Below are 24,562 nucleotides of genomic sequence, written 5' to 3' on the forward strand. Positions count from 1 at the left end.
GCGGGCTCATGGCCTTTGGTTCCTTCTTCCTCGCATAAAAAAAAAAAAAAAAAAAAAATTTGGCAGTGTGTTCTGGTCATTCAGGATATTCAGACATCAAAACACATATAGGAATATCCAAAGTAATGCTAAACACCAAGAAAACCATACAGAAAAACCAATGAAAACCAAAAACAACACTACCTAATCACTACTGTATGTACAGAACCCCTCCCTATTTTGGCAGTGTTTTCTGGTCAGTCTGCTATATTTTAACATCAAAACATACACAGTATTATCCAAAATAATTTTCAAGACCAAGAAAAACATGAAAAAAAAAAACACACAGAAAACCAAGCACCCAACCTACACACCACTGTATGTACAGTACCCCTCCTTATTTTGGCACTGTTTTCAGGTCAATCTGCCATATTTAGACATCAAAACACATATAGGAATATCCCATGTGATGCTAAACAACACAAACACCATAAAAAAAACACTGAAAAACAAAAAACACCTGACCTATACACGACTGTATGTACAGCACCCCTCCTAATTTTGGCAGTTTTTCGGTCATTCTGCCATATTTAGACACCAAAACACACATAGGATTATCCACATTAATGCTAAACATCATGAAAATAATGCATGAACAACAAAAATCCACACAAAAAAACTGACGACGGTTTGAAAATCTGTTGTCTGTGACGAGTGATTGCTCCCTGGGCTAAAAAAAAAAAATTCCACGGCCAAATATGGCACCGGAAACTGGTTATACCATCATCTTCGCTGGTGTTTACAAGCTAATAAAAACACATAAAACTGACAAGTAAAAGTACACAAATTCAGCAAGAATAAAATGTTCCAGAGTAAAACTTACCATCATATAACTTCCCATCATCCTAGTGCAAAATTATGTCAGCACCTTCCAAGAATTAAGCATATGTCTAGATGCAGAATGTCGTGAGTTTTCTCGTGGTTCCTACAGAATTTCGATATGACCAAGAGTAGTTAAATAAACTGCAAAAAACTTTGAAAGCTCACGAGTAAGTGTTATCACCACGGAGGAGGAGGAGGACTGAGGGAGGGAGGGGGGAGCTGGGAGGGTATGGAGGAGGGACAGGAGGGGGGAAGAAGAGACCGGTGGGCAGGATTCTCCCCATTCTGTCAACAGGCAGACAGGCGCTTTTGTTGTACATTTACTCATGGCTTGTGGTCTGTTAGACGCCGAGTGGAAGATGCAGAAACACAACTCACCGCGACTGGGGGACTTTTGACCTTCGGCAGAGAGGCGGATGACCGCTGTCACTGAACATGTACTCATGGCTTGTGGTCTGTGTTTGGTGGAAGTGGCGGCTGGGAAAGACTTAACCCCCGTGGCCGCGTGATATTAGACATTCGGTGGGGAATGCATACAGATGTTTTGACACCACTTGTGGGTTACAGTTTTATTACTCAGGTGCTGGAGATTCGTTGGAAGTGCTAGGACGAGCGCGCGACTTTGACCATTCAATACAAGGGTGGACGAATATTTTAGCACTGGTTGTGGGTTACAGACTACTTCCCGCTCACGGCTTGAGCCCAGCGGCCACGATACCAAATGTCTGAACACGTCAGCTGGCCAGCCAAAGTTCTTGGGGACTTTTACACCTGGCTAAAAGCAAGTAAATTCAGACAATGGTTTAACCCCTCCGTGGCCGAAGCCCTGGAATTTTCCGTGCATGCCAGGCTGACGCCAGGGCCATTTTTTTAAGTTTTGAAAATTGATATTTTTTTTCTTGCCATATTGAAGTGAAAGTTCTGGTGCACCTAACAGTGCAAATCCCAGATTCCTAGATGCATTTTGTGGCTTGCAATGGAGTGTGGAAGTTGCGGAATATCGGCAACGATATCTGCTGCCCAGGGGCACTACCGCAACGCAACTGGGCTGGTGTTGTTATTTGCTTTTTTACCTCCCAAAACAATGCAAATAGTGCTGAAATGTTGTGCATATATGAGATATGATGATATCGAATGATTTCAGTACATAATCTGTTAGGAATGACTGGAAAAAATATTTGTTATGAATACTTTTCATCTTTTTGATATAAAATATGTTTATGGTAGTTCCGAGTTACTTTTTACGTTATCGTTGTGCCCATGCTTGGAAAAGGGAGCGAAAGAGTTGAATTTTCAGTCCTAAATGAGAAAACGGGACATCCTCCAAGGCTAGACTCTGCCACGGGAGAATAAAGTGGAGGGTCAGATCCGATTAGCAAGACGGAAGTTGAGTCGCAACTTCGAGCTCCCACACAACGAGCATGGCTAAAAATGGAATCGTAATGCAGTTTCAGAACTAAGAATAAGTCTCATTATTACGAATACAGATACAAAGCAGAAATAAATACGTTTACAGACGGGGGAAAACGTATTGTTTCTGTAATAACATGTTCATCTTTCTCTATCATTTTACGTTCATCTTTATCATTTTACCTTGTTATTTTCACAATATATATTGCTGCCTCGTAAACAAGGTGGTTGTGTGTGTTTCGCATGGAAGGTAAAAGATTGTATTTTCTATCTGGGTCGAGATAATGTGTGTAACTATGTGTTTTTAGGCATAGCCACGAGCGAAAAAATCGTACATCCACTCGTCACGACAGCAGGTGGTGAACTGACAGATGATATGTGAGAGAGTGAAGTCAAGGTCAGTCTCATGTCCCAGATTTTCGTTCACTTCCCGAAGGTTTTCACAGTTTTCTACAGGTTTGCACTGCATCAAATGATTCAAACCATTACAGCAAACCTGAGCAAATACGTAAAGATACCAAGACAAAAATGTATTTTTCACCTATTATCATGTCTTTTTTGTATGTCCCTGTATTACTTCACAATTGTAAACAGGTGGTTGTGTGTGTTTTGCAAGAGAGGACAAAGATGATATGTTCTGCCTGGGTCGAGATAATGGGTTGTGTAGTTGTGCTTGTTTAGACATGGCCAGGAGTGAAAAAATTGAAAATCCACTCATCACAGCAGCAGGCTTTGAACTGCTTGATGAGGTGTATGGGAGTGTAGTGTAGGTCAGTGTGAAGACATTCAGAACGTTTGTTCACTTCCCAAAAATTTTTGCAGTTTTTTATAGGCCGCGCTCAAACGACACCTGCGGCCATTTATCGGCTAAACGTCATTCGAGGCCGGCGGCCACGGAGGGGTTAATAGAGCCACGGTCCAGCATCCGGATGATGAACACGTTCGGATACTAAGCATCTGGATAAACGAGAGACTACTGTATATAATAATACTGTACTGCACATTTTACTTCATTGTGGTGAACATAGTTGAAGTGGTCAGGTAGTCCAGACTGCTTCTGGCTTTATCAGACTTTTTCCGATATACAGTGTATAAGAATTTAGTCCAGTAGCTCCTCGATTCTGATAAAAGTGAATTCCTGTCTATTGAAGTTCGTGATATCGAGGTTTTACTGTATTTCAGCCAGAGGTCTAACATGGTTTACCACCATGGTTAGTACACACTGCATCAGGTGATCAACAAAGTTGGGCTATTAGGAAAAGATGTACAAATCAAACTATATTTCATGTTTCCATTCATTCATCATGCAATCCAATGTTGCCCCATGAAGAGCATCGGAGCCCATGGCTTGGCAAGTTGATCCTGACATTTAAGATGAGAGTGACCAGCCTCACTCATCCCTGAATTCCTCAATTAACACTGATGACATGTTTTTATGCACTACAATGTTATATGAATGCTGTGCTCCTGCAAGAAAGATTACACTTTCTGATAATAGTCATATGCAAAGGTGGAAATAATTACTGCAATGATTCCTGCCACTACTTATTGCTTTTCTTTCCGTTACAGGTGGCTTTACATTGAGTGACAAACCAAATGGTTTCCTGTAAGCCAAGAAACCATTTACAACGCTGGGTGGTAACCATATAGCCAAACCATACGTGCTCCCTACGTGTCAAGTGGGTTGGTGGAGGGTTAGTGCCCCTCCCTGTAAAACAAATAACTCAGAGTCAAATGGCCACCCCGTACGGGATATAGATAGATTTTAAAGTTTGTGAAAGCAGTGATGAGGAACAGGGAAGTGAGCATGGAAGTAAAAACGTTGCTGCAAGACAGTTTTGTGATACCAGCCCTAATGTACGGATGTGAAGCTAGGACTTTGTTGGAAAGACACAAGTCGAGAGTGAGAGCAGCAGAAGTGCGTTATTTGTAAGGAGCATGTAGAAGTTATGTGGAGAGAGAGACTGACAAATGAGGAAGTGATGGAGTGTTGTGGAGTGGATGTGGAAATGACAGAAAGCGTTAAGAGAAATACACTGAGATGGTTTGGCCATGTGGAGAGGATGGAGAGTGAGAGACTGATTAGGCAAGTGTATCCAAGTGAGGTGGAGGGATGAGAGGAAGGGGAAGTCCGAGGATGATATGGAGGAATGGAGTGGAGAAGCATATGAGAGATGGGGTGTGTGAACTGGGAGCAGGGCAGTGAAATGGCATTGGACAGGGTGACAGAAAGACGATTACAGGTAGTTTGTGGCCGAGCAGGGCAGTGAAATGGCATTGGACAGAGTGACAGAGAGACGATTAGTCTGTGGCCAAGCAGGGCAGTGAAATGGCATTGGACAGGGTGACAGAGAGATGATTTGTTTGTGGCCACCCCTTATGGGACTGAGGCATCTGGCAATAGATAGAAAGAGATAGTTTTAAAGTTGTGACTGGATGTATCAGCAAGTACTGTAGCACATGATTTAGAAGTCCATAAGCAAGTACAAAAAAAACAGTACTGTAATACACTGAGATCTGTGCTAGTGTGAGTTGTATCATCTCTGACCCTTCACTGTACTGTACATTCTGATTGCTTAGGTAGCTAACAGTGAAAAATGGCAGGCTTTATGAAGTTTTCCTATGATGATTAATGAGTCTACTGTACAGTAAAAAAAATAATACCATATGTGAAAATGTGCTAATCAAAGAATTATTCTATACCAGATGTCTATATGGACTTTCCCATTACAAGTGTTTTGTTCTTTTGACTGATTATCACTGTATGTAAAGCTGTACAGTTAAACTCACATTACAGTATTAGTATCTCAACTGCATTCCAGGCAGTCCAATCAACAAACTTTTGCTTTCATACAACCACAGGATTTCATGTGTGTCATGTATTTTTCAAATCTTTTTATGTTTTGAACACTCTTGATCTTCCTTTGTCTGAAATTTTTCATTTTTAAACATCCATCCCCCAAATAACCTCGTGAACCTCATCTTCTCATAAAAATTTCAGTAAAGACACATTCAAAATGCACCGAAATAAAATGGAATTATATTATTTCAATATAGCATAAACATCCTTATCTAGTTTTAACCTCGACATTCTTCAATCTCGCCATCTTGGAACTACATTCCCTCATGAGCACTACCCCACACTGTGACTGGTTGATACTCAACCACTACAGGTTGAAACTCATCAGTATTTATTTGCCAGGAAAGTACACAAAAGATAAGCTTAACAAACTGCGGGAGACCTTTCATTCACAAATGATGATTATTCAATCACAGGGATTATCATACATAACTATATAATTCATATAAGTGAATTTTTCTATCTGAATGGTGGATTGAAAGAGAGAGGGGTCATGTCCACATGGCATGGTTGTTCAATCTGGAGGCTATATGGATGGGGTTATAAAAGAGATACAAGGTGGACCAGTGGATGTTGGAACGACCCTAATAAGAGGGCAGTGTTTGGAAACTCCCTGTATTGTTGTTTGCTTATGAGACTGTATTATTAAAACGAAGGGGAACTGCAAGTCTTGGTGAATGAGTTTGGGAGGGTGTGTAAGAAATGGAATCTAAAGGTGAATGTAGGGAGAAGTACTGTAAATTTATGGTCTTCGAGAGAAGTGAAGTCAATGAATGTACAGTAAGGCTGGATGAGGACGAAATGGAAAATGCGAGTACGTTCAAGTACCTGGGTAGTGTGACGAGTAAGGATAGAAGTTTAGAGGGTGAAGTGCTTCAAAGGGTACACCAGGGAAGAAAGGCTGCTGGTTCTCTGAAAGCAGTGATAAGGAACAAGGAAGTGAGCATGATGGTAAAAAAAAAAGTCACTCCATGACAGTACCGTGATACCAACTCTTTAATGTATGGAAGTGAAGCTTGGACAATGTTGGAAGGACACAAGTCAAGAGTGACAGCAATGGAAATCAGTTATTTGAGAGGAGCATGTAGAGCTAATGAATGAGGGTCAGGTGTGGAGATTCAGGTGTTGCTCTTTAATGATGATACAGCATTGTTAAGTGAAGATGAATGGGTGTTGCAAGATTTGGAGAATGAATCTGGGACTGTGTGTAAGAAGCAGAATCTGAAAGTTAATGTAAACACTAGTCAAGTTATGGTGTTTGAGGGGAATGAAGTCACAGAATGCAGTGAGGTTAGAAGGTGAGGATATGGAGAATGTGAGTGCATTCAAGTAGCCTACTTGGGTAGTGTGATGAGTAAGGATGGAAGTTTTGGGGATGTACCGTAGTGCTTATAAGGGTACAGCAGGGAAGGAAGCTTGTTGGTTCACTGAAAGCAGTGATGAGAAATAGGGAGGTGAGTATGGAAGTTAAGAAGTCACTGCATGATAGTATTGTGATCCCTACCCTAACGTATGGAAACGAGGCGCAGACCTTGCTAGAGGTGAACAAGTCAAGAGTGAGAGCAATGGAAATGAGTTACCTGAGAGGAGCATGTTGAGTGACATGGAGGGACAGGTTGACGAATGAAGAAGTGAAAGACCGTTGGGTGGATGTGGATGTGACTGAGAAAATTAGGAGAAACATACTGAGGTGGTTTGGATATGTGGAGAGAATAGAGAAGGAAAGACTGACTAAGAGGGTGTATGTAGGTGAGGTGGAGGGAGGGAGAGGGAGCGGAAGACTGAGGATGAGGTGAAGGGATGGAGTTGGGAGGTATATGAGGGAGGGGTGAGTAAGCTGGAGGGAGTGCAGTCATATGATGGGTGACAGAGCGACTTGGAGACGTTTTGTCCGTATCCACCCTCTGCGGGATTTAGGGCGTCGAGCTATAGATAGATAGCTAGATGTAGAGCTACATGGAGAGACAGACTGACAAATTAGGAAGTGAAGGAGTGTGTGGTGTGGATGTGATAGAATGCAATAGGAAAAACACACTGAGGTGGTTTGGCCATGTGGAGCGGATGGAGGGCAAGAGACTAACAAGGAGTGTATGCGAATGAGGTGGAAGGGGGGAGATGGAGGGTGAGGCCAAGGATGAGATGGAAGGATGGAGTGGAGGTATATGAAAGAGGGGGATATGAGCTGGGAGCCAGGCAGTGATGTGGAACTGGACAGGTCGACATGGAGACGATTTGTTTGTGGCCATTGCTTACGGGATTGAGGCATCTGGCAAAAGAGAGATAAACAGATTTACAACACCCAAATTCCTCAGAAATAATATTTTTGTTAATCAAGAGCACCAAGTTTAGTTGGCTGATGTCAATGGTGGCATCCTATAGAGGGCAATGGGACAATTTTTTCCTACAGAGGCCAATGGGACAATTTCATCCTACAGAGGCCAATGGGATGATTTCATCCTACAGAGGCCAATGGGATAATTTCATCCTACAGAGGCCAATGGGATAATTTCATCCTACAGAGGCCAATGGGATGATTTCAACACAACTCATTTATTCACAAATCATTCCAGCTGGTTAGATTAAGTTAAATCTTGTTAGGATGAACTAGGTTACGTAGGTCACACAAGGTTAGTTTAACAGCGATGAAGAATTACTAACAGACTGACTTCGGAGCCAAATCAACCTGAACTTCTGACATGGGATGTGGCCTCTTTCCATAGTTTGCATGTAAAACTGACCAGGTTGTATAGCTGATATCTACAAAATTTGGCATTTCTGTTACTTTTAAAATCTATCACTATAACAATAACACTGTAGTTTATTAAGAAAAAATTTCAGTTATTAATTCTGTGCATGGGAGCTCTCCAGCAGTTTCACTGAAAAGTTTTTCACAGTGATTAAATGTATCAATTAAACATCATGACTTCCTAAGACTTCAGGGATGCGCCAAATAGTACAACACTATCTAAATACTGTACTGTACCTCAGCATTAATTTATTCAATTCTGAAACTTTAAACTCTGACTGTTGCTCAGAACACTAGAGAATTATACTACACAAAAGACAATGTGCAAAATGTTCCTTCACCCACTAAAGCCAACCTTATCTGCTTAGCTATTAAAGTGTATGACTTAGCTTATTTCAATTATCATAAACATGTCAGTGTTAAAAGCAGGCACACACCATATACCTTACCAGTAGTTTATATTCAATCCAGCCGGGCATCTCTGCTGGTATGAGTTTGGTATTCAAACGGGCTGGGTCTGTGTTCTCAACCACTCGCATCCATTTAGTTCTTTAACAACTCATACATATCCAAGGCGCACAAATGTTTCACCTTCAATATTGTCCCCTTGTCTACAAATATGTAATTTTCAGGCAAGATAACACATGGGAACAGCAACGGTAAAACCGAAAAAAAGTGGTATTACATTATGCAGCTCCGCCTGTCACCTGATGCCCAGCGACGCCCTTTTTTTCGCTCTCCCTACCTCGTACATTCCCTCTTCCTGCTACTTACCGACCCCATATTTTTCCCTGTCTCTCGCTGGTGTCCAACTCATCTTAACACCCAGTTCATTATCTTCATGCGAAATAATTACTGCTTCCGGAATTGCTGAGTGTCCTGCATCCTGTCTATTTGTAAACTCAAGTCCAGGGGATAAACTATAGAGTCATGAAAAAGGATCCTACTAAAGGGTCGGACGTAAAACAAATGAAAAACGACAACTCGAAGCCCCATTTAAAGGAATCAAAACGTACTTTTTCTTGGCTTGAAAGGTAACAAGCTTTTAAGAGTATCATATAACTCTATTCCTCATGTGCTTATAGGCGGGTCAGCTGGATGTCTAATGCCGCCGAATATTACACCGCTTTTGGTCTATCGTGCCCCTTCTGAAGACGTTCTGTAGGAAACCAGCAAAATTACTATAATGTCATTTCCTTTAAGAGTATGGATTATAAAACAAAGAAGATAAGCAACAGGTGGCTAGAGCATTATTAGGAAACTTCATTTTTCGGCACTACCAAACATTAAAGCAAATTTTCATAACTTCCTGTGCTGCGCATTGGAGATAACTGTAATATAGTTACATTTCATCTCAAATGCAAAATATGATAAAGCGACTGCAAGCAGCATGAATTTTGTGTCAAAGTCACCATAAAACCGAATGTTCCAAAATAGATAAAAAGCATTTTTATTTGTTTTGAAATACCCGCGCCGAGAGGTAAGCCGGACACCACCTATTCTCTTGACCTAGGACACCAACACCCAAGGAGGAAAGTACGGGAGGGCGATACCCACCCTGTAATGCTAGGTGTTTTATGTATGGCGTCCCACACTTAAAGCACCTAACGTGTAGCGGGGTCCTCTTTCGAGACCGGGGCTTAAACAAATAGGAGAGAGGCAGGACACAAAAACTCAGGCAATAACCTTACACGTGTATTTCTCAGACAAAAGGGAACAGCAGATGTTACAAACACAGTATTCTGGATGATCATAAACTTTTACAACTAGGTAGGGTGAAGAGTATCTCGCAGGATACTGTTGGGAAAATATATTAAAACAATGTTCGAGGCGGAATGTTCTAATTTACGTGCATGGAGGGACTAGGGCTATTTCTCACACAAGGGGGGGGGAAAGCACTGGGGTCTGATTGTAATAATTACAATCAGACCCCAGTGCCTATCAAACCCTGCCTCATAGTACTATAATTATTATAGTACTATGAGGCAGGGTTTGATGATAACGCGTTCACTTTGTTATTGTCTGCCTTAGAGTCACTTTTGGCCAGTTATCATTAAGTACTCCACGGCCCTAGTGTTAGTCGTATTATTGTATAGCCTGTCACTGTGTCTATCTCTTTTTCCGGTATTTGGTCTATCACTTTAAGTTCACTATTCCGCCTCGGCACTATTGAATCACTATTATTGCACAGTACAGTCACTATAATTCTCCCGGTTCCAAGGGGGCGGCTGAGGGGCCGCATAGGCCCGCTACTGACAGGGCTGGGCATCACCAGGAGTTCCCGTGCTCAGGGGACACGGGATCACGCGCAGGGGCGTCTGCTCTCGTCCGGGGCTGTTGGCGGCGAAGGGGCCCGAACTCTCGGGACTCGGTACTGGAGTGCGGCCCTCAGGGCTAGGGCTGAACAATTGCCTGAACCTGTCGTTCAGGCTCCTGACAGGGGGAGAGGTCTTCCGCCATCGAGGTGTAGGGAGTTCCCGCCTGGGCGTTCTGGGGAGGACCTGGAGTTCCTGAGGACTGCAGTCCCCAGGGCTGGGCAGTGCCGATAGGAGGGGGCTGTGGCACTGGCCTGCGTCACGGTCCGTCAGGTGGGTCTCCTCCAGAGCCAGTCTTAGGGAGCAGAGGCCTGGGGAGACTATGGGGCCTCTCCAACACTCCTCTACGCCCTCGGTGCTGGGGGTCGGGGAACAGGCATCAAACTTAGGTGATGGGATGGCTTTCGGCCACCTCCTGCCGTAGGGCCTGGCTACTGGCCATGGCTTCCTAGGGGCGAGGCTACTGGCCGTGGCTTGGGAGAGTGTGTGTCTGCCAGCAGTCCCGACTACACCTTCGGAGCGGCTACAGGCCGTCGGGCTAAGGTGGGAGCAGCTACAGGCCTTCTCCTGCAGGAGGGGTGTAGAGCAGCTACAGGCCATCTCAAGGGGAACACCTTCGGAGCAGCTACAGGCCATCTGGCGAAGGCGGGAGCAGCTACAGGCCATCTCCTCATTACCCTCAGAGTGGCTATAGGCCATCTCCTTAGTGAGGGGTGAGCGGCTACAGGCCGTCTCTGGGGGAAAGCCTTCGGAGCGGCTACAGGCCGTCTGGTGAAGTGGGAGTGGCTACAGGCCATCTCCCGCAGGAGGGGTTTGGAGCGGCTACAGGCAGTCTCCTTAGGAAGAACACCTTCAGAGCGGCTACAGGCCGTCTGGCGAAGGCGGGAGCAGCTACAGGCTATTTCCTTATTACCCTCAGGTTGGCTACTGGCCGATTCCTTAGCAAGGGGCGAGCGGCTACAGGCCGTCCCAAAGAGGAAGACACCAGAGCGGCTACAGGCCGTCTCCTTTGGGATGCTGGCAGGAGCTGGACAGACAGCTCCACCCCTTAGCTGGTTGGTGAAGGCTCACCCGGAAGGTAGTGCAGGATTCCTGCTATGGCGACAGCGGACGGGTTCCGGGTTATAGGGGTGCGCGGCCCGGGCTGACTTATGCCGTTGTCATCCTGAATCCCAGCGTGCGGCTGCTGCTCCTCCGTGGCTTCCTTGTGGGGGTGTCCGGGAGTTCCTGGGGGCACTGTGCTGTATTTCTGGTGTGGGTGGCTGGGTGCTCCAGGGGGCACTATGCTGCATTTCACACCCCACCAGGAGATAAGAGGGAGGCTGGCTCATCTGTCATACCTTCCAGGTAAGAGCATCTTATCTCCCTCACGACCCAATGCCCCTCTTCTTCACAGCCAGACCACTTGGCAGAGTACAGGAAAAGTACACTACACTCCAGCAGAGGGAACACTCATCAGAATTGGGGTGGTACTTGTGTTGACAAGATCCCAAGCAGATCCTCAGATGCCGAGTCCCCTGGATCAGCCTCCTTTTTGATAGAGGACTTAGGAGGAGCCTCAAGGGCTGCTATTCCCCCACAGGAGCAGCTGCACAGTATCGTCCGCCGGGGATACTGAGGGCGAAAAGACCGTCAGTTCACCACCCTCTGCCAACCTCCTTCAGGAGCCGGAACGTCGGCACGTCCACCAGACGAGCCTTGTCGGCAGTCCCAAGGAGGAAGGCAGGCCCTGGGGTACTCGCTAACAGAGGTACCACACGGGACAAAACATCACTGACCCCCATTGCTGACTCTGGGACAGAAGTCCCAGGCCCTATGGCCGGAGAGCAGCCTCCATGGGAGCTGTGGCAATAGCCGGGCATATCCATTGGGCGCATTCTCCCTGCCACCAGGGTCTGTAGTGCCTAGAGGAGCCTCCCCAGACTCCTTGTGCCCTCCTATTCCCTGTGGGAGCCCAGGCAGTGCCCAACAGGGCTGCCTGACAGAGGAAGAATCCCTTGGACCTTCCCCTTCCAGCCCGGACTGGAGGTCCAGCAGGGCCTCTCCGCCCCGCCAAGCAGGAGAGTTGACCCCTGGCCACTCTCCCCCAGCCCGTCCGCAGGCTCCTGCAGAGGAAGGTACCTCTTGCCCCAACCACCACTTTGGTGGTGGAGTAAGGTGCCCCTCTCCCCACCCCTCTACACGAGAGGGCGGTTTCTGCTCCTTTTCAGGGACCCCACCAGAGCGGGCGTGACGTCCCCAGGGCCCAGTGTCCTGTCCTTGCAGCCCCAGGTGTTGTCAGACTCCTCCAGGACAAGAGGCAGCAGCTCACCTCTGTCAGCCTCCTCCCGACGGCGAGACGATAGCCCCTGGAGACAGCAGGCTTCCCCCAGTGTCTGTTGCAGTTGCTGGGACTCCCTCAGCGACGGTGGCTGCAGACCCTCCCTGACGGCCGCCCCTGCAGAACGAGGCAACAGTCCACCCCAGGCGCTGCCTCTCTACACGCGACCCCAGCCCTGGGCATCCCCAGGTCCTCTCCCAGGACCCTGACGATGACTAAGGCCAGCCCCAAGCAGCAAGTCTCCTGGCCCTCTTCAGCCCTAGCCCAGAGAGCCCTGCCTCCTGCCGTGCCATAGAAGCTAGGGAGCCGCCCAACACACCACCTGCCCATTCCTCCAGGACTAGTGGCGACCTCAAAGAGCACCCTCCCCTGTACTACTCGCAGGACAGCCCACCTCCCATGCCTGGCCACCATCTGAAGCTCCCAGCATAGGCCCTCCCACCCCGTGGGCTGTGTCCTCCACTCTGCCAGAATCTTGAGTACTAGATCCTATGATTGTACGCTTCCCCAGTGCTGTTGGACCTTTTCCCCTATGAACCAACCCCTGTGACTCCTCCCCCATGTTCACGGTGCATCTCCCCAGTGTTACCCAACCCTCACCAGTGCTCAATCCCCCCCTCTACCCCCCCCAACAGCCGCAGTGTGATCCCCCCCAGTGTGCCATAGTGAACTCTACTACCAGTGATCTCGCGTGCGGAATGATCAACCCCTACTGACGGGTCAGTTCGCCGACAGTGACAACTCCCCCCAGTGTTGCCCTCACAAGGCAATATACGTCAGTGTGATCCTCCCCCAGTGTATTCTCCCTCTCCTCCCCAGGCCCTAGTCCCCGTCCCTACGTGAATAATCTCACCCTAGACTCACTAATACCCCCCCTCCCTCAATCAAGTGTGGAACATTATATACTCTCGTTCTATGTCACGCGTACATAGCCTAAGATTAGCTAGGGGATTGTCCATGTCACGTGGATATATTGTATCAGCTAGGACCTCGCCTATGTCACATGAATACCTAGATTTAAGGGCTTGAATATATGTGGTCGTCCATGCTACACACCTGGCATATTGGGTATACTGTACTATGCTGTCTGTGTGTGCTGAATATGTACCTGACATGTTTGTGAAATACTGTCTGTGACCCTATGTGGACATAACACTACCTCAGGAAGGTATAACTCCGTGTACAGGTCAGACTTGCTGAACTAGGTGGAAAGTGATTGTTGTAAACATTATTATTTTAAGTCACTGCAAGTTCCTCAGTTTTGCTCATAGAATGATGTGCATATTTATCTTTTGATAATATATAAGGGTGCCTTTTGACCAGTGGTGTTTGTGTTTTCCTTCCTTGCTAGTACTGACTTGGTTGGGAACAAAGAACCCAGGATCGCACCATGTCTGTGCTCAAGAAGTCAGGACTCAGAACACGCTGCATAACATACTTATTTATGAAATACCCACCCAGCGGGGCGAACCAGACACCACCACCCCAGTAGGAGAGTATAAGGGGGGTGATACCCACCCCACCAGGAGATGACTGGGAAGCTGGCTCACCTGACGTACCGTCCAGGCAAGAGCGACTTATCTCCCTCGCAACCCAATGCCCCTCTTCCCTGCAGCCAGACCACCTGGCAGTGAACAGGAAAAGTACACTACACTCCAGCGGAGGGAACACTTGTCAGAATCGTGGTGGGACTTGCAGTGGCAAGATCCCAAGCAAACCCTCGGATGCCGAGTCCCCTGGATCGGCCTCCTTTTTAACAGATGACTCAGGAGGAGCCTCAAGGGTTGCTATTCCCCCAAAGGAGCAGTGGCACAGTATCACCCCTCGGGTATACTGTGGGTGGAAGGACTGTCGGTCAGCCACTCTCTGCCAACCACCTTCAGGAGCCAGTACGTTAGCACGTCCACCAGACGACCTTCGCCGGCACTCTCAAGGAGGAAGGCGGGCCCTGAGGTACGCTCTGTCAGAGGTACCATGCAGGACGAAGTGTCGTTGTCTCCCAGTGCTGTCTCTGGGACAGGAGTCCCAGACCCTACAGCTGGAATGCAGCCTCCGTCGGAGCTGTGGCAATAGCCGAGCGTGCCCGTCGGGTGCCTTCTTCCCGCCACCAGGGTTTGTAGTCCCCAGAGGAGCCTCCCCCGACTCCTCTTGCACCCCCGTCCCCCATAGGAGCCCAGTCAGTGCCCAACAGGGCTGCCTGACGGATGGAAAGTCCCCTGGACCTCCCCCGTCCACCCTGAACCAGAGTTCCGGCAGGGCCTCCCCAACCCACGAAGTAGGAGAGTCGACCCTCAGCCACTCTCCCTCTGCCCATATCCAGGCTTCCATAAAGGAAGGTGCCTCTTGCCCCACCCACCCCTCTGGTGGCAGAACAAGGCGCCCCTCTCCCTGCCTCTCTTCTCGAGAGGTTGGTTTCTGCTCCCTTTCAGGAACCCTACCAGAGACCAGAACAGGTGTGACATCCCAGAGGCCTGGTGTCCTGCCTCTGCAGCCCCATACTCCCCAGGTGCAGTCAGACTCCTCCAGGATGAGAGGCTGCAGCTCATTCTTATCAGCCTCCTCCAGATGATGAGACTGCAGTCCCCGGAGTCAGTGGGCCTCCTCCGATGCCTGCTGCAGTAGCCGAGCCTCCCTCAGTGATGGTGGCCACAGGCCCTCCCTGACAACCGCCTCTGCAGGGCAAGGCGGCAGCTCAGTCAGGGCGCCGCCCTCCCCACAGCTGACCCCAGGCCCGGGCCACCCCAGGTCTGCCCCCAGGATCCCGATGATGACTAAGGGCCAGAGCAGAGCAGCATGCCTCCTGGCCCTCTTCGGTCCTAGCCTGGAGAGCCTTGCCTCCTGCTGGGCTGTTGCGGCTAGGGAGCTGCCCAGCACACCACCCCTGCCCACTCCTCCAGGACTTGTGGCGACCCTATGGACAAGCCTTCCCTTTACTACTCACTGGACAGCTCACCTCCCACGCCCAGCCAGCACCTGAGGCTCCTGGCGTAGGCCCTCCCGCCCCTCCCCCCGTGGTCTGCGCCCTCCACTCCATCAGTACCATGAGTGCAAGACCCTATGGTTGTGCCCTACCCAGTGTTGGTGAATTCCTCCAGTGAATTAGCCCCTGTGACTCCCCTCTATACCGTTGTGCCTTCCCCCCACAGTGTTGATCAGTCCTACCCCAGTGAACTAGTCCCTCCCCTCCCCTGGTGGACTCAGTGTTCTCCTACCCCCCAGTACACCATAGTGAGCTCTAACACCGGCAATCATACATGCGGAGTGTATGACGCCCATCCACAGGTCGGCCCCCAAATGTGAAACCCTCCCCCAGTGTTACCCCACAGAACATTATACATCAGTGCAACCCTCCCCAGTGTTACCCGACAGAACATTATACATCAGTGCAACCCTCCCCAGTGTTACCCCACAGAACATTATACATCAGTGCAACCCTCCCCAGTGTTACCCAACAGAACATTATACATCAGTGCAACCCTCCCCAGTGTTACCCCACAGAACATTATACATCAGTGCAACCCTCCCCAGTGTTACCCCACAGAACATTATACATCAATGCAACCCTCCCCAGTGTTACCCGACAGAACATTATACATCAGTGCAACCCTCCCCAGTGCAGCTCCCCCCCCCCCAGGCCCCAAGTCCCTGCCCCGAGTAATCCGTCTTACCCTAGAGTTACTATTACCCCCTTCTCTCTCCTCCCCTCGGCCTCACCCTCTCTCCCCCGGACAGATGCAAAGTATCATATCCTCTCGTCCTATGTAATGCGCACATAGCATAGGGTTAGCTAGGGTAACGTCCATGTCATGCAGATGTATTTCACTAGCTAGGAATCCAACTGTGTCATATGAACACCTAAGCTTAAGGGCTTGAGTATATATTACCGTCCATGTTATGCGTCTCCCATATTGAATATACTGTTCTATACTGTCTGTGTATACTGAGCATAATGTACCTGGTATATCTGTGAGACTTGTCATGACACTGTGTGGACATTACCCTATATCAGGGAAGATACAATACCGTGTAAAGGTCAGACTTGCTGAACTAGGTGGAAAGTGATTGTTGTAAACACAATTTTGAGTCATTGTATGCTCGTCAGTTTTGTTCACTGAATGTATGTGTATTTGTCTTCTGATAATATGTAAGTGTGCCTTTTGACCAGTGATGTTTGTGTTTTCCCATCCTTGTCTGTACTGACCCAGTCATGAACAAAGAACCCAGAACCGCACCGTGTCTGTGACCGAGAAGTCGGGACTCAGAACACGCTGCATAACAATTTATTTTTGATTAGGCTGCTGGAGTTGTTTAGTTTTCTGCCTGGAATATTATCTAGCTTCGTAGATTAAATTTAGGCAGGAAAGGCGCTAGATCTGGCTGGTGTGAAAGTGTTCAGGTGTTAACCCGCGGCGTCCCATCGACGTTCTTTAATGTCCACACGTTTTGTCTGCCAATCCCGTCGACGTACATAAACGCGAACAAATTGCAAGGTCCCTAATTTGCACAATTTTCAGTTTTCACGAGTCATTTTTGGTACGTATACACGTGACACCTTCCTCAACAAGATGCCAGGCAGGGACAATGCCTTACCCAGTATGACCTCCTCCCCCCCCTTGCATGTCATTGTCTCAGCAATTCACCTGTTATCAGTGACCTGGCCAGTATAGCCATGTCATGCCACGGTACGAAATTCAGGGCCAGAGTGATTCCCCAATCAATGACAATGTGGAGGACAAACTTTACATACCATTAGAGGAAGAAACAGATAGAAATGATGATCAGGTAATGTGGCAAAAAAAGGTCAGGTATTAGTGAGTGAAACAATGCTTATAATGCCTATATTACTGCTTGAAAACCAATATACTCTTGTACTACATATAAATTCGTACCAAGTAAATAAATAAATACCGTTTATGAGTGGTGTGAAATAGTTATCCTCCCATAGAACTCGTTTTCTTTGGTGCCAGCCTGATAGAAAACCCAGTAAGGTAAGGAGGTACTCCTACCTGAAATGAGTATTTTAAACCTCAGGTGAGCGATTTCTCTATGAATTTTCGATGTTTCTCACCAAAAGCGAAGGTTTGAGCCAAAAAAAATATTTTCCTAAAATGGTCGGGATTGGGGGGAGTCAGTGGTGGAAAAGTTGTCGGGATGGGGCGGGTTAAATCTTTGTAGCCAACATTTATACATATGTAACTCTTAATTCTTGTAATAGGTGAGTCTTGAGTGTTGGTTAAAGTTATTTTGGTAACTGAAGAGAAGTGGAGTTAAAGATGAATACAGGGAGTTGATCTTGATTTATTATCTTCAGAGAAAGTCTAAGTTAAGCAGCGTATGTATTATACAGAGACTTAATATACTAAGTCTAGTTGGACCCCTCTTCTTATTCACTCTCTCCACTACCTGCCGGTTCTATGGCCAGTCTCCTTCTGAGCTCAAATTTCCTACATTCTGGTGTAGCAGTGGTCATGTCACGTATGCTCTACTATCGTAGAAGCTTCTAGAACACTATGTCTGTGTGTATGTACTGCTTCCGGTGCACGATCAACATTCCTTCACTTAAAAGAGTTGCAAGGTAATTTCCTGTTCCCACACCTTGTCTGGTGCTCTGTCTAAAATACACACCTCCGCCGCCGCCGGACCAACCACCCCGCCACCCCCCACCCCACTGCCAACTCCCAGCCTCACCACCACCCCCGGAGGACACCACGGCAGGCCAGGGCAGGGTAAGACTGACCCGGAGCGAGAAGGGCACCAGGGCGCCTCTACCTTGAGTCCCTCTTCCACAGAACCGACCCAACAACCACCACGCAGGAAGAAGAGACGACCCTGCGAGCAGGGCAGCCTTCACCAGGTTCGGGGTGGGACTGCTCCAGAAACAGTCCCAAACAACACCGCGGATACGGCCATCATACGTACCGGGGAGGGAGCGGCCATGGTATGTCCCTCAGTTGTTTCCCCCTGTAACACTGCCACAACGGCCATCGTACGTGTGGGGGAAGGAGCGGCCATCGTATGCCCTTCAGTTCCAGACCCATCTGGAGACAGCCTCGGTGGAGTAGCTATTGAGCGCACACCGACAGGCAAAGGAAGGAGAAGTGGAACCGCGAACACGGCCATCGTACGTGTCGGGGAGGGAGCGGCCATCGTATGCCCCTCATCCACTTTCTCCTCCTCCTACAGGAGTAACACCGCCACAACGGCCATCGTATGTGTGGGGGAAGGGGCAGCCCCTGTACACCCTTCAGTTACTTCCTGTCAGGCAGGCAGAGCCACGGTAATGGCCATTGTACATACCGGGGAGGAAGCAGCCATCACACACCCCTCATCTGCCTCTTACTCCTTCGGGAGCAGCACCGCCACAACGGCCATCGTACGTGTGGGGGAAGGAGCGGCCACCTTACGCTCTTCAGCTGCTGCCCTTATGAGCTGCAGAACAGCCAACACAGCCATCATACATGTGGGGAAAGGAGCGGCCATCGTACGCCCTTCATCTGTAGTTCCTAGGGTTCTCCTGGAAGGGAAGGTCCCTTGCGCAGCCGGCCCACTGCCTCTCGGCTGCGTGAGACGCCGTTCTCTCTCTCCCTTCAGGTGTGGTTCCCCGGAGATGCTGCCATTCCTAGAGTGGTGGCATGGTCCTGTCCCAGTCCTGCAGCCGACCCCTGGACGACCCCGGCCCCTGATGGACACCCCACGGAAGAGGTGCCGCAGTTCACTCCTGACGGTGCCCTGCCCTGCAGGCGACCGCAACATCCGAACCCCCAGGGCCAATCAGCAGGCCTCAGAGCAGGGCAGTCCAGGCCCCACTCCCCCACAGCCCTCCGCCAGGAGTAAGAGGCAGCAGGCCCGGCTCCTGGCGTTGTTTGGCCCCAGCCCCGAGGGCCACCTATCAGGTTGAGGTCCCCAGACTGGAGGGCCTCCCTGCACCCCCCTGTCGAAGCAGGCCTGGGCAATGATGCCCCTGCGGGTGGTCCACTGCCTCCTGCAGGAGGGCTCCCCAGTAGGGCCCCCTCTGACGCCCGGGTGCCACCTCTGTTAGCCCAGGGACCTGGACCTCAGTGGCGATTTCAAAGCATCTTGCACGTCGTGCATAAGTGTAAACCCCAGAGACAGTGATAAAAGTGACCGTGAAACAGTGAGGAAAATAATATAAAGTAACACACTATATCAGTGAACACCAAGGCAGCAAACAAGGGTCAGTGAACGTGTATAGTAAAGTGACTGGATGTAAGGAAACTCCAATAGTGGCAAAAGAACGAGAAAACCAGTATAACAGTGTCGCCGCGGCTAAGTGACAATTCCTGTGCTGTGCCGTGCGCTATAACAAGTGTATGGAAATATAAGCCAACCTGACCCTTTGTTCCAACCATATATTGTGCATCCGGTACAGAACACTAAATGACAATTATTCACAGCTTATAATACCGATGCCATGTTTTAGTAATTACCAACATCTATATATATATATATATATATATACTGTATATATATATATATATATATATATATATATATATATATATATATATATATATATATATATAAATATATATGAATTCTGCCCTTGACATCCTTGTGTGTATTTGTGTACATTGTGTGTTAGCAAACCCGCTCTGTCTTGCTGTTCGTGCCATACCCAGTGTCTTTCTGTTTTTATATTGTAAGGTGTATTGAACTAGTACAATAGATGTGTTAAGGTATACTACCGAGTTTATATGCCCTGTTCCTCTATTGGTGCTTTATTTCCAGTCTGGAAAGAGGACCCCACTCAGTCGCAGGCGTTTTTAGGATGAGAGGTCGGACTAAAAACACCCCGCATAACACTGTCTATCTATCTATCTATACATCATGTTTTCTGGTATGATTTGTATTTATAATATGGAGTCCTGACATCGCTCGGTCACGTAGCTGGCGGTCCTCCGACAGCAATCATCACTGACATATGCTAATCTATTAATACATAATAGTCTTCTTCTTCAATCTTAATACACAATATTGATTATAATAGTGATTATAATATTCATGGTAATATTGCAATGATCCAGTAATATTACATTTTAAACAAGTTGTATACATAATTGAATATAGTTAAATTGGTTGTTGTATTACATTTTGTAAAATGTGTATAATAGTAAAATGCATATATGCTAAAAAAAAAAAATACTTCAAAGTTAAGATTATAGTATGAGCTTTTAATATTTCATATTGAGATAATGATACTGGTATACTTCTATATCATGGGTCATTCTTCTTCTTCCTTTTTTTTCTATATAAAATTAATACTATATACAAAATATGTACACTTCATACAGGGGGGTTGGCTTGGATGCTAACTCTACCCCCACTAAATCATTCATTCATTCATTGCCAGATGCCATGTATCCCAAACGGGGTGGCCAAGGGCTTAGAGTTAATTGTTCTACAGGGAGGGGCACTAATCCTCCACCAACCCCACTTGACACGTAGGGAGAACGTTATGCCAACAGCATCCGGTGTTCGCAGGCGGTCACCCATCCAAGTACTAACCAGAATACTGACTCCAAATTTGCAATTCTTGCATGCATTCTGTGCATTGCGAACAGCACTACTGCAAATACAATACAGAAGATTATAAAGACAGTAGGTGCTGGGCTATACACATAATATGGGTTGAACATACTCAAACTCAAATCTCCCCAGGGCTTCATTGTTTCATTGATCAGTTGCATAGTTTCAAACTTAGGTGATGTCAACTTAATATTTGTGCTCATGTTTAAGTCCATACCAGGCAGTGGGTGGAAATGTTTGTGTGTAAAATGCGTGAGTTACAGCATAGTGCCCCCAGAAACTCCCCGACAGGTAACATGCATGAGCTACAGCATATTGCCCCCGGAAACTCACCGACACCCCCACCCGGACCCCACAGAGGAGCCGCAGCCGAACGGCAGGATGCAGTGCGACAACGGCACAAGTCAACCCAGGCCGTGTGCCCCTATGACACTCAGCCTCCTCACCGTCGCCCTAGCAGGAATTCAACACTACCGGTGTAGTGCCACAAATTTAATATTCATGTATGTGTTTAGAAGTACTGTAATTTTTAAGTTAGATAGGATGTAACCTGAATACTAGTCTATAAATTCCTATCCTAAGTAGTAATTCATATGTTAATGATTGATGTAGGGTTAACTTTATTTTTACATGTATGTATCTCTGTATGTATGCATTGGGTGATGTAATTGTGGATGTTGAGCTATGGGAATTCCTCCGTCTGGTCGAGTAATGAATAACAGATGCTCGCAGCTTTTCCCCTTCTTTGTGCGTCGTTGTTGGGCGCTGAGTTTAAACCTTAAACAGAGTAATGATGGGTATACAATTCTTTCCATATCCTAGTTGTGAAATGCTTACTAATGAAGCTGCTAGAACCCAAATATGTAAGATTAACAGTCAAAAAGGCCTAAATAATGTCATTTGTGAGGATTTAATAGTCCTGCTTGCCTTAGCCGTCACTAGATGGCATAAGCTGCCCCAAAATTCAAGGCGGGATAGTGGTAAAATCAGTATCTAAATTAAGTAAGGATTGAATCCCAAATTTTCCCCAATTCAATCAAAAGTCCTGGCGTCATGTGTACACTGCTAAATAAATTGTGAAGAGAATTGAAACCCACCATATTTCAAAAACACCACCTCATTTGACCTAGCAGTGGCGTCTCTGGAAGCCGCACTTGAGGCCCAGACGTCGTGTATAATGGACGTTGGTTCAGGTGAGCTGTCCACATTTCTCCTTTCCCCCCCCCCCTTTTTCTTTGTTTAATCCTTACTTGGCATGGACCATATGAAGTAATATTGTTGAAAGCTTAACGTAGACTTGAGGCCCAGACGTCGTGTATAATGGACGTTGGTTCAGTCCCCAGACACCGGCGACATCGGAGTGAGCACGAGGCCTTCCCGTGGTATTGTCCATAGACTCGTCTACATACACAATTACACTACCCATGAATTATTTTATAAACCAAATGTAATTGAAATGGTATCATTGATCTATCAAGTGAACTTTTTTTGTAGATAAGGAATAGAAATTTAAAAGTGATGTGATCTGGTAACGGAAAGGCGTAATTCAAATCCATTAACCGTTTTCTTTCTCTTAAATTAATGTTAGAAAATTAGGAGCGTGGAAGGGAACTTAGTGGTTGTGAGCAGTAATGTAAATTTTGAATTGTACCTCGAGGCTAAACAATCCCGAGTGATTATGTATTCTTGGTGATTATGTCATTTTTTTTAATTGTTTCTCGAGGCTAAACGAGCCCGAGTGATTATGCATTTTCTGGTGATTATGTAGTAATGACGATTATGAACTATTAATAATTCTGAATTGATAGTGTTTGTGGATTATAGAGAATTACATGATGAGAGTATACTATTCGGACGAAATAGAACACGAGTAATTATTTTTATTGGTTCGAGGCTATGCCAGCCCGAAAAGACAACCCAAGCTCGTAAAAAGGTCCCTGTCTTGAGGCTATTGTCGAGCCCCAGAATAACTGGCAAAAAGAAAGTAAGGTACAATGACCTCAGAAATCGCTTGTATGTACCAAATTGTTTTCGCCTGGTGACAAGGTTGGAGGAATGGTCACCCAAACCATGGTTTTAATGTACTGTACAATCTTCTTTCATATGACAAAGGGTCATATAATTAAAAATGTCTTTTGAAAACCGGCATAAAACTTATTAAAGTAAAGTATATGTCATTTTCTTTCTTAGTGTACCTAATCAAGGGAATTAAGTCCTCATGCCTAATTCACTCCCCTTCCAATTCAAGATTCCTTTGCTGAGGGAATGACGACCACCTGTGGTACTGACTAAATCTAGGCTCGGCCAAAAACTACAAATGCTACCAAAATTTTCTTAAACAATTATCATCTACCATACCAAGTCAAAACACCACCCCCTTCCCCCTTTTGTTTTATTGAAGTGAATTTTTTTTTCTATTAACCAAGGAGGGGAGACTAAGTCGAGTACCACATGTATTATCAATGGGTAAGTTGACCAGTACCAACAACCGGTAAGATTATCAACCTCTAGCGTTACACTGGTGTCAACCGGTGGGGATAAAATTTCCTGGTATTACACTGGTGTCAACTGGGGGGGATAAAATTACTGGCATTACACCGGTACCTTCAGGGAGAGGTACCGCCAGATCAGATCGGGGTGGAGCTGCCTTTCCAGCTCCAAACAGCGCCCCTCAGGAGTTGGCCTGTAGCCACTCCCGCCTTCAACAGGAGTGTGCCTGTAGCCTCTCCGAAGGTGTCTTCTCCTTTGGGATGGCTGGTAGCCACCCGCCTCTCATAAGGGAATCGGTGAATCACCAACCTGAGGGTAATCAGGAGACGGCCGATAGCCGCTCCCGCCTTCGTCAGAAGGTGTTCTTCCAGGGACGGCCTGTAGCCACCCTACACTCCCTCCTGCAGGAGACGGCCTATAGCCGCTCCTCCCTCCGGCAGAAGGAGACGGCCTATAGCCGCTCCTCCCTCCGGCAGAAGGAGACGGCCTGTGGCCGCTCCCGCCTTTGTCAGACGGCCGATAGCCGCTCCGAAGGTGCTGCCCCCAAGTCGGCCCATAGCCACTCCTCCCTCTGGCAGAAGGAGACGGCCTGTGGCCGCTCCCGCCTTCGTCAGATGGCTGATAGCCACTCCGAAGGTGCTGCCCCCGAGTCAGCCTGTAGCCGCTCCCCTTCCCTCCTGCAGGAGATGGCCTGGAGCCGCTCCCACCTTTCTCAGACGGCCGATAGCCGCTCTGAAGGTGTCCATAGGCGTGCTGATTCCCCTACTCAGGCCATGGCCAGTAGCCGGGCCTTGGCACCTCATAGTCGCGCCCTTGGGCAGCCACGGCCAATAGCCGGGCCCCATGGCCAGAGAGAAGTGTCGGCAGTGTCATCGCCCCAGCATGAGACGAGAGCCCGGACCTCCAGCATCGAAAGACCCCAGCGAGGCCCTACAGCTTCCCCTGGCCTCTGCTCCCTACACCTGGCCCTGGAGAAGACCCACCTGACGGACACTAGTTCAGGTCAGTGCCGC

This window comes from Coenobita brevimanus, chromosome 85 (genome assembly GCF_032717465.1).
Source record: "Coenobita brevimanus isolate Jiangsu-jjx chromosome 85, ASM3271746v2, whole genome shotgun sequence".
Taxonomy (NCBI): Eukaryota; Metazoa; Arthropoda; class Malacostraca; order Decapoda; family Coenobitidae; genus Coenobita; species Coenobita brevimanus.